Genomic DNA, 13,748 nt, shown 5'->3' with positions numbered 1-13,748 from the left:
AGGGTGGGGAGCTGGGGACAGGGTGGGGAGCTGGGGACAGGGCGGGGAGCTGGGCAGTTCAAGGCTGTTTTGTCTGCATGTATGCCTGCACCATGTGCATGTGTGGTGCCCACAGAGGCCAGAAGAGGGAAACTTAGCCCCTAGAACTGGAGTCACAAATGGTTGTGAGCCACTATGTGGATGCTGGGAATCGAACCAGGATCCTCTGCAAGAGTAGACAGGGCTTTTAACTGCTGAGCCATCTCTCCACTCCCTGGCTCTGGAGTTTTTAACTGTAATCATGTACTTACCAGTGATATTCAATGCTCTCTCTCAACCCTGGGTGAGCCGGCCACGGCTTCCATCAGCTACACGATCATGACACTGCAGGGCCCCGTGATACAAAAACCATCAGTGTGCCCGGCCGTCCTTACACCTTTCACCTCCAACAAGGTTATGGGCCATTGGTTGCCCCATTATAAGACAAGGCGCATCTGTAATTCATTGGCTGTGCTGGGTAGCCATAGCTAAACTCATGTTGCATAGTGAGAAGGTTGCAGGAACCCTGCCAGGGAGAGCAGACCTGATAGCCCACAGTCTCACATCCTCTATCCCTAGGGCTGAGTAGGCCCTAGAGTTTGGGAGACATATGCAGGAGGCCATCTCTGGGTGCTGCCCTGGGTGGGCAGTCATGATCCTCTGTGCCAATGCCTCCTACAGGGTACCACAGTTATCCCACTACTCTACTCCATCCTTCATGGCCCTGACCAGTTCCAGGACCTGCTTCATTCCAGCCTGAGAAGTTTCTAGAAACCAATGGCACTTTTGAGAGGAGCCCTACCTTCCTGTCCTTCTCTGGGCAGTATCCATGCTGTGTGACTCTGGGGAGAATGCCAGCCCTCTCTGTTCTTCCTTCTTTAACATAAGCCAGTTCCTGTCTCCTGACAGATGGGACAGCTGGGCTCAGGTGAATAGGTGCAAGGAAGCCCAGATCTGTGCCAACCACACTTGTTCCTGAGCATGCCCAGTTCATTCAGGAGCTGCAGATTGTACCAGGCAATGAAAACACCCAAAGGTGTTGTTAGAACAGTGTCCATCTGCATCTGTTTTTTTAAAAATCTAAATGCAAGCATACACTGAAAGTTCTAAAGTAAAGCCCACCTAATCCAAAATAATAGTTTTTTCATAACCACTTTTGTTAGAGTTATGTAAAAATTACACAGCAATGCACATTGGGAAATGGTTTACTCTTAACTGCTATGTGAAATGCAAACACTTGTTAAAAAAGAAAGAAAAAGAGAGAAGAAATCAGGGGCTGGAGAGATGGCTCAGTGACTAAGAGCTCTGGCTGCTCTTGCAGAGGACCTGGGTTTCGTTACCATCCCCCACATAATAGCTAAAAATTACCTGTAAGGCTGCTGATGAAAACCAGCTCTGCACGCACACACGCACGCACACAAGCACAAGCACGCGTCTCCAGAACGTCAGGGTCTCTCACATCTCTCTCTCTTTTTATTTTTTCAATACAGCTTATGTACCCCAGCAATATCTTTCAAGCAGTATAAAAATTACATTGTGTTTGCATTCTATTTTTCAAGTGAAGGATTACAATGAATACAAGTAAAAAACAGCATGTTTCTCATTTCCCTTACATGAGTAAACCTTCTAAGTATTACATGTAAAAAACAAATGATTTCCAAAGATCCATATACATTCATAGCAGAGCAACTTGTTATAGATTAACAGAGTATAAGTAAGCAATGCCTTTTTCTCAGCCAGTTCTTTTACAAAGAAAGGATCAATCATTTTATTATTTATCTCAATGGGTAATTTTATATAAATAAATAAGTAAATAAATAAAATAAAAACCTTAAAAGAATCACAAATCTAGACTTTTATATATGAAAAACAGTCATTTCTACTTTAAATTCTCAGGGTGCATACCCATTCATGAACAGTTTTTTATTAAATCATACCAGAAAGCTGGGGGCAGAAATGGGTACAAGGAACTAATCATCACCTTTGATCACCAATCTATCCTAGCCAGAAAGGCAGCAGCCGGGCTGCTGTGGTTTTTATTCCCTGGCCTCAGCGGGTGCCTTGCTTAACTAACAGAAGTGTGACTTTCTAAACTTTAAATCGTTCCCCAAGATTTTCTACCTCAAAGCCATGAACAAAAAACACCTTAACCTAACCTTACTAACAATTCTACCTGTCTAAATTCTTCCTAAGGGTGGTGGTTGAATCTGCTCCAGCAGCAACACTTGGAAAAAGTCAATCGCTGTTATTGTAAGTACCAGTAACACTGCCCAGTGAGGGGCTGGAAACCCCCTGAGAGTGTTCACACAACCCATAGATGATGAGGGACGTGATGACCGTGAGGGTAATAAGCAGAGTTGTGCTCAGTAACAGCAGGAGGTCCTCGGGACACACACAGTCCTCGGGCTCTGCCTCTCCAAGACTCTCGTGACCTCTTTATGCTGACCTCCATGAGTTCCAAAGCTGTTTGCTGTTCCTCTCACATGGCTCCCCGACACTGTAACTCCAGTTTCAAGGGATCCAACACTCTCTTCTGACCTCCAAGGACAGGAACACAAACACGGTAGAGTGCACAAACGTAAGGCGGGCAAATACTCAAATACACGAAATATTTTTTCAAAGTCAAGAGCCAGGAGTAGTGGCACACACCTGTAATCCCAGCACTTGGCAGACTGAAGAATTCTGCAGGTTCAAGACCAGCCTGGGCTATGAAACAAAAACCTGTCTCAAAAACCAACCAACACACACACACACACACACACACACACACACACACACACACAGAGCATAGAAAAGGGGATGATGTGGCTCAGTGGTAGAGCAACTGTCTAGAATCCCCCAGTGAGGGGCCAGGGGCATATGCCTAGAATCCCCAGTGAAGGGCTAGAAATGTGACTCAGTGGTAGAGTTCCTACCTATAATCCCCCAGTGAGGGGCTAAAGGTGTGGCTCAGTGGTAGAGTCCCTGCCTAGAATCCTCCAGTGCGCCGGGCAGTGGTGGCGCACGCCTTTAATCCCAGCACTCGGGAGGCAGAGCCAGGCGGATCTCTGTGAGTTCGAGGCCAGCCTGGTCTCCAAAGCGAGTTCCAGGAAAGGCGCAAAGCTACACAGAGAAACCCTGTCTCGAAAAAAACCAAAAAAAAAAAAAAAAAAAAGAATCCTCCAGTGAGGGGCTGGGGGTGTGGCTCAGTGGTAGAGCCCCTGCCTAGAATCCTCCAGTGAGGGGCTGGGGGTGTGGCTCAGTGGTAGAGCCCCTGCCTAGAGTCCCCCAGTGAGGGGCTGGAGTGCAGCTCAGTGGTAGAGCCCCTGCCTAGAGTCCCCCAGTGAGGGGCTGGAGTGCGGCTCAGTGGTAGAGCCCTAGAATCCCCCAGTGAAGAACTGGGGCGTGGCTCAGTGGTAGAGGACTTACCTAGGATGTATGAAACTGTGGGTTCAATCCTCAGTACTGATTTTTTTAAGGTGGAACAAGAATGCAAAATGAAAGCAGAATCTCTCTCCTTGATTCTGTCCTTTTAAGGAGAAGATCTACAGGCTAGAGGCAAATATGATTTAGGTTTTCATTTGTATCCTTCTAAATCCTGTCTAAATAAATATACACATAAATATTGAACCAATGAGTTTATTGGGGTGACTTACAGGAAGATAAATGAGTTATTTATTGACAGTGGAATGGATGACGACTGCAGCACTAAAAAGTGCACCCCATTTTGGCGATGACTCAGGAAAGCCGCACCCCTGGAACTCTCCACACGGGCTGCAGGCAGCTCCACCAAAGAGTCTCCTCCCAGGAGCAACTGTTTGCTGCTTTTATAACTTTGGCTAGGGGCTTTGTGACTCTGACAACGTTTTGAGCATCTTGGGCTAGTAAGTTTCATTAGCGATGGGGATCTTCATCCTATAAGCCTTCCTCCAGGAGCTTTGAATTCAGAGGAAAACACTGTTCAGCAAGCTCCACCATTTTCTGTGATCCCCTCTTCCCAACTGCCTCTCAGCCTCCTTGGATCACCACTTCCCTGGTCAGCAGGGAACTGAGCATGTCCGAAAGAGTCTCTGGCCCATGCCAAGCCCTTTCCCTATCTGACATATTGTGCTTCTCACCCACATCTTTGCTGCCTCCTGGGACCCTGAATCTATAGCCCTACTGTGGTGGTTTGAAAGAAAACAGCTCCCAATGGGAGTGGCACTATTAGGAGGTGTGGCCTTTGTGGAGGAAGTGTCTCACTGTGGGGGTGGGCTTTGAGGTCTCCTTTGCTCAAGCTACCCTCCGTGTTACAGTTCAGATCACTTCCTGTTGCCTGCGGGTCAAGATTCAGGACTCTCAGCTTCTTTCCCAGCACCATGTCTGCCTTCATGCCACCATGTCACACCATGATAATGGACTAAACTTCTGAAAATGTAGGCCACCCCAATTAAATGTTTTTCCTTTATAAGAGGTGCCATGGCCATGGTGTCTCTTCAGAGCAACAGAAACCCTACAAGACACCTATTTTTGAAGCTCACTCTGCAGCTGAGGGAGACCCAAGCCCACCTCCCATGCTAAGGCCAACCACCATCTGGCTATGACCTGGCTGTCTTTGTGTTGCCGGCTTCAGCACACAGGCTGCAGTGGATCTGTGTCCTGTTTTCATAGGTGACATTTGAGGCTGGGTCCTTCTCACACATCCACTGTATATGAAAGAATAAAATAAATCACAGCCGGGCCACACAAGGCATCAGCCGTTTATCTTTATACATAGACAAGAGATCTCTTGCTGGGAACAGCTCATTGGAAAAAGAACCAAGAGGAGCGAGTGTTGGGCACAGTTGTCTGAATGAGGTCAGCTCCACTCAGAGGGACCAGCAGGTGCAAAGGCCCTGCCGTGTGGACTGAGTTCGGAGAAATATCCAGAGGGTCGGCACTGCCGGCACAAAGTGAATGTGCCTGGGCACGGGGCAAAGGAGAACGGATTGGTCGTAGAGACTGAAGCATGGAAACTTATGAGAAGAGATTTGACTGAATATGGTTTTGGGTTCGAGTGCTAGGCATCGAACCCAGGGCCTCACGAAGTCCAGTACATACTCTCCCACTGAGCTACATGCCGGTCCCTGATCTGTGTTTGTTCTGGTCGAGTTGGAGTTTTCCTTTTTCTGGTGAGTGTGGCGGGGGGTGGGGAGGGGGGTGCTGATGCAGCGTCTCAGGTAAGCCAGTCTTACCCTCAACCTCACTATGAAGATGACCTTGAACTCCTGAGCACACTTCCTCCACCTCCCAAGCTCTAGAGCCAAAGACGTGAGCCACCACCTCCAGTTCATGCTGTGCTCGAGATGGGACCCGGGCTTCAGGTGTGCTGACAAGCATGGCTGAAAACGGAGTTACAACTCTAGCGCAATTGCTTTGCTTTGAGACTGGGTCCCACTCTGTAGCCCAGGCTGGCCCTGGCCACAGCACCAACCCTCTTTTTCTTTGAGACAGGGTTTCATCTGTGTAACAGTCCTGGCTGTCCTGGAACTCCCTCTGTAGACCAGGCTAGCCTCGAACTCAGAGATTCACCTGCCTCTGCCTCTGGGTGCTGGGATTGAAGGCGTGCGCCACCACCGCCCAGCTGCCAGCACCAACCCTCTTTGATTTATGTTTTAGAAAGACCTTTTGATCTCTCTGTGCCCAGGGAGCTGAAGGTACCTGCAGGGAAGGAACCCCAGAGTCACTCCCAATGTCTCCCTGAGACATTCCTCCCACACCCCCAGATTCCACTGAAGCGGGGTGCCAGGCCATGGTTCCAACACACTCTTGCTGTGAGCCAAGGAATGTTCAGCAGGCACAACTTGATGCTGCCTCTTATGTAACTCAGTCCCCTCCCCGAGCAAAGGGCCCTGGCACAGAAAATGACTTAGAAACCGGTTTCCTGACAGCTGCCCTCTGCTGGCCCCTGTCGAAGTGATTTTATTGCAAGAATGATTCTTTTAGATTGTCTTCCTACCCTGGCTTAATTACTGACAATCCGTCTTTTAAAATAATCCCATTGTAGTCAATTATGTGGTCCCTAGTTGCACTCTAATCTGATTTTATACCATGTGTTCCTTTCAGGAAAAATGGAGTTATGAATTTCAAAGAGTTCATAGCACAAACAGGTTGCACCTTAGAAGCATGGATTCTTCCAGGACACAGACAGATTGCCTTTACTAACTGTTCATTCTATGCCAAGTGATGCTGAAAATGTTTTGTGGCCATTCAATCCTGTAATTTTTTTTTCATATTCCAAACAACCCAGCAAAGCTTCCTCTTTACCCTGTGTAAACACCATACTCACACATGCCAAGTGTATGTGGCTTAGTCTATCCTGAAAGTGTTAGAGGTTTGTAATGTCATCCCTGCTTAGAATTCTGATGGGACAATTCTAGGAGGAGGTGGGAACAGTGACTCATGGTGTGCTTGCTTCAAGTTCACCCAACAAAGGTAAGAGAAAAGAAAGAAAGCGGGGGCCCCTGTGTTGACATTCCTATGGGCGGGTCTCATTGGAACACTCCTTGGAGAACAAATAAACACCCAAGGCAATAAGCCTTTAATCTGCTGGGGAATTTATCTTGGAACAAAGTCTTGAGGTCACAGTATGTACTCTAGGCTCGTCAGCACTACCTGAGGCTGACTGGACTCCGCCATGTTATCTTCCAAAAGAGTTCAGCCATCACCCCATGTCTTCCTAGGAGGACACCATGCTTTAAGAGGTCTTGTTCCCAAGACGGTTGTATGCTGGAAGCTTAGTCCCCAGTGTAATGGTGTTGAAAGATGGTAGACCTTTAGGAGACAGTTAGGAGAGCCTGGCGTGGTGGCACAACCCTATAACCCCAGCACAAGAGTGCCAGAAGCAAGAGGATCACCCAGGAGGTTGAAGCTAGCAGGGCTACATAGTAACAGCCTGTTGATAACAGGGAAAAAAGCAAGGGAGACAGTTCAGTTGTGAGCAGGTACCTGAGTTTGGTTCCCAGCCCCTACACAAGGTATCTCACTATCTGCTGAAGCTCCAGCTCCAGGAGATCTAATGCCCTCTTCTGGCCTCTGAGAGCACCTGCACTCTCTTGCACACACACACACACACACACACACACACACACACACAAATAATTTAAAACAAGGAGCTGGAGAGGTGGCTCAGTGGTTAAGAACACTGCTGCTCTTGTAGAAGACCCAAGTTCAGTTCTCAGCTCCTACATGATGCAGGAGAATTGACTTGAGTTAAAAGCCAAGTTAAATGTTAAACTACATTGTGAGTACAAGACCAATCTAGGATACATTATAAGACCTTGTATCAAAAGACAAGAAGAGGGCTGGAGAGATGGCTCAGTGGTTAAGAGTTTGCACTGCCCTTCCAGAAGGCCTGAGCTCAGTTCTCAGCACCCAGGCCCAGCAGCTCACAGCTGCCTGTAACTCCAGCTCCAGGAGATCTGATACCCTTTTCTGGTCTCCATAGGCACCTGCACATGTGTGCATATATCCACACACAGACACCTAATAAAAAATAAGTATTTTTAGCAGATAGCAGGAAGGAAGGGAAGACAAAGGAGAAGAAGGAGAAGGAGATAAATGTTTTTCTCAAAAGACTAAATTAAGTCTCTCAGGGCTGGATTAGTTATCACAGAAACAGGTTGTTATGTTTTGGCCTCTTCCCACACACACCCCCTTGCTACTTTTTCATATTCTCCCACAGTGTGAGGAAATATGTTATGACATGCCATCATGTGACTGAGACCTTGGCATGTCATGTGGTATTTCATCACAACAATTGTAACCCTAAATAAGACACCAAGAGACTGAATGTCTGGCAGCAAAAAGCCAGAAGCATTTTTTAAATAAATTTTTAGATTTACGTGTGTGTATGTGTGTGTGTGTGTGTGTGTGTGTGTGTGTGTGTGTGTACAGATGCAATTCTTTATGAATATTTTTTTAGCTGTCCTTGTTTGAATCTGCTGGTACAGAAACTACAAGTATGGGATGGTGGCCCCTCCATAGAGCACACGCTCCAGCAGAAGGGGAAGCAGGGAGAACGGGATCAGAGGGACTTGTCTCCTTTTCCACATTGAACAGTTGGGAACCAAGGGCAGGTGATACAATGAGGTGGAGGCTGGGTTGTGGAAAGGGATTGTGGATAGGCAATCCATGATCTTCCATGAGCAAAGAGTGAGCTAACCATCGCCCTCATGCATTATTATTGAACCACTTCTGTAGCTTCGAGAGGGCTATGTGGAGCCTCCAGACTCTGGGGAAATAGAAGACGGAGCCATGCCATGTTGGGAAGAAAGACTGAGTGCCCACCCAATCCTTGAGTCCCTGAATAATGCACACCTTTCTACTTAGGAGACTCACTGGGGTTTTGGCTTGGGGGAAGGGTGATTTTATTATTTCCTGTTGTTTCATTTATTTGTGGGGGAAGTGGGGATGATACATGCCACAGCATGCAAGTGGAGGTCAAAGGACAGCTATAGGAGTTGTTTCTCTCCTTCCACCATGTGGGTCCTGGGGAATCCAACTCAGATTGTCAGGCTTGTAATACCTCTACCACTGAGCCATCTCGCCAGGCCCTGTTTTATTTTGTTTTGAGACAAGGCTTTGTTATATATTTCTACCTGGCCTGGAACTCGTCATGGAGTCCAGGTTGACCTCAAACCCACAACAAGCTTCCTGCCTCAACCTCCCAAGTGCTGGGGTTGCAGATGTGCACTCCCACACCTGTCTGGGACTCACTGTTTAAGTGGGTCAGAGTGTTCACTTCAACTTCTAGAAGTACTGTGGTGGTGGCACAGGTTAAGGGCAGAAAGCCAACCGGAGGCAACTTTCCTTCCCAAATAACAAAGGTGTGCTGTGGATGATTGATTGATAAATAAAACACTGATTGACCAGTAGCCAGGCAGGAAGTATAGGCGGGACTAGCAGAGAGGAGAAGTCTGGGAACAGGAAGGCTAGGGAGAGGAGACGCTGCCAGCTGCCACCATGAGAAGTTGTTAAGATACCAGTAAGCCACGAGCCATGTGGCAACTTATAGATTAATAGAAATGGGTTAATTTAAGATATAAGAACAGTTAGCAAGAAGCCTACCATGGCCATACAGTTTGTAAGCAATATAAGTCTCTGTGTGTTTACTTGGTTGGGTCTGAGCTGCCATGGGACTGGCGGGTGAAAGAGATTTGTCCTGACTGTGGGCCAGGCAGGACTGGAGAAAACTCCAGCTACAAAGGTGTGTGTGTAAGTGAGAAATATGGCAAAGATCATGGGACACCAAGTGTCCAGCTTGCTGTACGCTTGGGCTTCTACCCTCTCCGGGTCTCAGGAGGCTGTTGTGCATGGAAGGTCTTGACTCTCTGCCTTCAGGCTCAGGTCAGGCTTGCTGGTAGGATCCTCCACAAGCTCCAATGTTTGAACACTTGGCCTCAAGCTGGTGGTGCTACTTTGGGAACTTGTGGGACCTTTAGAAAGTCCCATGCTTCTCTTTGCTTCCTGATTGTCTGGTAGATGTAACCAGCTGTCAGTGCTCTTAAGCCACACACTACTCTGGAGCTAACTGGCTGGCATGACTTCTCCACCATGATGGACTGAGGATTGAACTCAGCAGCAAAGTGTCTGCCAAGAATCCCCCAGTGAGGGGCTGCGGGTGTGACTCAGTGATAGAGTCCCTGCCTTGAATCCCACAGTGAGGGGCTGGGGGTGTGGCTCAATGGTAGAGTCCCTGCCTAGAATACCCCAAGTGAGGGGCTGGAGGTGTGGCTCAATGGTAGAGTCCCTATGTAGAATCACCCAGTGAGGGACTGTGTTCAGTGACAGAGCATTCATCTAGTATGTTCAAGGCTCTAGGTTCATTTTGCAATACTGAATGATAAAAGAAGACCTCCCTCCCACTGACTCTGAGGACACCTGGATCTTGAACTCTGGTCTCCAGAAGATGAGCCAATATTTCTGTTATTGACTCCACCCAGCCAGAGCAGTTTGCTGCAGTAGTTTTGAGACAGAGCTAGAGGGCTATCCCAGGGGCCCCTCAGTGCTCACACACATTCCTTCACTATTCCACAAGCACTTATGTTATCACTTGTCTTTGGGGGACAGGGCTTATATTCTAGTAAAATGTGTAAACAAATACAGGTGCACACATAGGAAAAACCACGAAATCATTGAGTGGTAGTGCACACTTTGGATTTCAGCACCTGAAAGGCAGGGGCAGGTGGATCCCAGTGAACTCAAGACAACCCAGTGTGCACACCAAGTCCCACACCATGGCTACAAAGTGAGGCCCTGTCTCAAAAAGAGAAGAAAAGGTCATGAGAGGAAACAGAGAAGGCAACAGCCTGAAAGGACAGAGACCCCAGAGGAAGCCAAACCTGCCCCCACCTTGACCTTAACCTTGGACCTTGCCTCTGGAACTATGAGAAGAAATGTTTCTAGTTTCTGAGCCACTGTGGGTGGTATTTGGTTATGGTGGCACAAGAAGACACTATACCGTGACACATATCTCATTCCAGTAGAAGTACCAATGTCTCACACTGACCACGAGCAAGGTCCAATTTCTTTTTCTCTTTTGGTTTGGTTGAGTTTCTATATTTTGGGACAGGATCTGTCAAACTTGCTATGTAGCCAAGGATAACCCCGAATTCCTGACCTTTCTGCCTCTACCTCCATAGCACTGGGATTCAGATGTGCACCACCATCCCAACTTGAGGTCTAATTTCTTACCAAACCACTTAGTACAAGCTGACTATCTCTAACCCCAAAATTCAAAGTACCCCCAAAAACTGAAGCTTCTTGAGTTCTGACAGAAGGCCTCAAGTGAGTAATTCCACATGTAACTGCATATTATTGGTTAGATTTTTTAAAAAATGGGTTTAAATTGAAATGTTGCTTAAGATTATCTTCAGCTGGGTGGTGGTGCATGCCTTTAATCTCAGCACTCGGGAGGCAGAGACAGGCAGATCTCTGTGAGTTCAAGGCCAGCCTGGTCTATACAATGAGACTTGTCCCCCACAGACTTGGTTCCTGTTGGTGGTCCTCTTTGGAGAGGTTAAGGAACCTTTAGCAGGTGGAGCCTTACCGGAAGGACGTCACTAGGGGTGGGCTTTGAGGGTTTATATGCTCTCCCACACTTCCAGCTCTCTCTCTCTCTCTCTCTCTCTGCTTTCTGCTTGTTGTTGAAGATGTGGTCTCAGCTTAACCGCCGCCTGCTATCAAGCCTCTACTGCCACGGTGACCTCTCCCTCTGGAAACACATGCCAACACAAACTCTTTCTTTTCTATGTCACTACTGGTCATGGTGTTTTATCACAGCCACAGAAAGGCAGCTAGTTCTCTGAGCAAGTGTTGAGACCACAGTTCAGATCCCCAGCACCTACTAAAATGCCAGGTGGAGGGGTTGGGGGGTGGGGGAAGCCCACTTGTAATCCAGCCTCAGAAAGTAAAGATAGACTAGTCATATCAGTAAACTCTGGGTTTGATTGAGAGACACTGCCTCGATGAATAAGTTGAGAGGATGATGGAGGATGGTTCCTGATACCACCTCATGGTTGCATACACACATGCCTGTAAGGTTGGAACCTCCAACTCTCCCTGCATGATTGGGAAAACCCCATTCATGTCTCTTTCTCCAAACCCCACTCACTCAGAGAGTCTCCAAAAAGGAAAGGCACCAAAAAGCCCAGTTCCACATTCCTAGTGGCTACTGCAGCTTCCTCTCCTGAGGTTGCCAGCTGCCCAAGTCCCTGCCTAAAGTGCTCAACTTTAGACCATACTTGGGCACAAACCCAGCTTGTGATGGACACATCATTAACCCTTGCCGACAATCTATAAAGTCTCCTTGTTTTCATTTGTGGGCATAGCTTCTCCAGCCTGAATCTCTGGGACTGGAGAATCCACCCAGGAGTTGCTTTGCTCAAATAAACCTGTTGTTATACTTTTTCCATTCTGCTTGATCTGGGTTACTGCATTGGCAGAGAAACCTCTTACAGGGGGAACAGAAAACCTATTAATGCCCACACACATGCATACATGCCCATCACAGGCATGCACACACACACACACGCAAACATGCAGATATGTAGATGTATCCAACCTTCTTATTAAATAAGAAACACAGAACCAATGCAAAGAAGAAAGCCAAGAGGTCAGAGCTAAGAGCTAAAACCTTACCCTTCCTCCTGCGGTGGTCCTACCTCTCTGAACCAGAGCTACCTCTGTGTTAAAGTCTTGATATAGAGTTCCTGTCCTGCCTTCTCATTGGTTGTAAACCCAACCACATGACCGCCTCCTCACGGCCTGTCTGTATAGGCCTCCAGGTTTTCCATGATTGGTATTAAGATTAAAGGCATGTGTATCCAATAATGGCTGTATCCCTGAACACACAGAGACTTACCCAGCTCTGCCTACCAAGTGCTGGAATTACAAGCGTACGCCACCACTGCTCTGCTTTCCTATGGCTTGCTAATAGCTCTGACCCCCGGGCAACTTTATTTATTAACATATAAATAACATTTTAATACAAATAAAATATCACCATACAGATACATACATGCACAACACACACACTGGAAAATGGAAACAGGAAAAAGTTCTGTTTTGTTTGCTTTTTTAAGGGAGAGAGGGAGACCAGCTGAGCACTAGCATCCCTTACCCTCTGCTTCCTGACTTTGAATGACAGCTGCTATCGCTACCCTGACCCCATGGTGGACTGCAGCCTTGATCTGTGGCCCAATATAGAACCTCCCTTCATTCAGTTGCTTCTGTCAGGTATTTTTTTTTTGTTGGTTTTTCGAGACAGGGTTTCTCTGTAGTTTTGCGCCTTTCCTGGAACTCACTTTGTAGACCAGGCTGGCCTCGAACTCACAGAGATCCTCCTGCCTCTGCCTCCCGAGTGCTGGGATTAAAGGCGTGCACCACCACCACCCGGCTCTGTCAGGTATTTTTGTCATAGCAGTGAGACAAGTAACTAAAACACCTGACAATTTCAAAGTGCCAATTTTTTTGTTTTGATTTTTTTTGGGGAACAGGTTCTCATATAGCCCAGGCTGGCCTTGAAGACAGTCTATATCCAAGGATGACCTTGAATACCTAATTCCCCTGCTTCTGTCTCCCCAGAGCTGGGATTGCAGGCATGAACCACAACACCATTTCTATGTGTTATTCGGGCTCGAACCCAGGACCTCATTCATGCATGCTAAGCAAGCACTTTACCAACTTGTCTATATCTCCAATCCCAATTTTTTCTTTGATAGGGCCTTACCAAATTGCTCAGGATGGCTCTATACTCCTGGACTCAAGCAATCCTTATGCCTCAGTCTCCCAAGAGCTGGGGATACAGGCACATTCCACCATTCACACAGCCCAGCATGGATGCCCAAAGCCCCTTCTTGTGTCTCACTATGTAACTCTGGCTTGCCTGGAACTCGTTACGTAAACCAGGCTGACCTCAAATCTGTGGTGATCCTCCGCAGATTTGTGCTGGGATTTCAAGGGTGAACCACCACATCTGACTCAACCGAATCTTTAATAACAGTCATACCAAAAGTGGCCTTACTGTGGCACTACGAGTCATTGCTGCCTAGATGTTTGCCAAGGCATGGCATAAACCAGCTCCCATTCCAAAGACAAAGAAACTGCATTTGTACAAGGCCACCAGCCCATAGGCAGCAGAAGAGAAGCTGTCTTGGGAGAACACCTCCTTTACTCTGACACTCGTAGGGACTGTAGGAAGAGAAGGATCTTATGTAAGGCCCTGTACAAGC

At 47.4% G+C, this 13,748-nt stretch overlaps 1 long non-coding RNA gene across 2 annotated transcripts; it reads right to left on the bottom strand.

The window, feature by feature from the left end:
* Nucleotides 1–1,488: 1,488 nt before the first annotated feature.
* Nucleotides 1,489–6,759, bottom strand: LOC128125307 (uncharacterized). Of its 2 annotated transcripts, none has more exons than XR_008223131.1 (3): nucleotides 3,427–6,759; nucleotides 2,668–2,724; nucleotides 1,489–2,556 (listed from the first exon to the last, which is right to left on the bottom strand). It is a non-coding gene; the product is annotated as an uncharacterized LOC128125307 (long non-coding RNA). The 2 variants fall into 2 exon arrangements; XR_008223130.1 differs by having other exon boundaries at nucleotides 1,489–2,551.
* Between the last annotated feature and the right edge of the window lie 6,989 nt (nucleotides 6,760–13,748).

The sequence above is a fragment of the Peromyscus californicus genome, unplaced genomic scaffold, assembly GCF_007827085.1.
Source record: "Peromyscus californicus insignis strain IS unplaced genomic scaffold, ASM782708v3 Scaffold_4__1_contigs__length_199733344, whole genome shotgun sequence".
NCBI classification, from domain to species: domain Eukaryota; kingdom Metazoa; phylum Chordata; class Mammalia; order Rodentia; family Cricetidae; genus Peromyscus; species Peromyscus californicus.
Note: the sequence above shows the minus strand (reverse complement) of the source record. Positions and strands in the feature narration are given on the sequence as shown.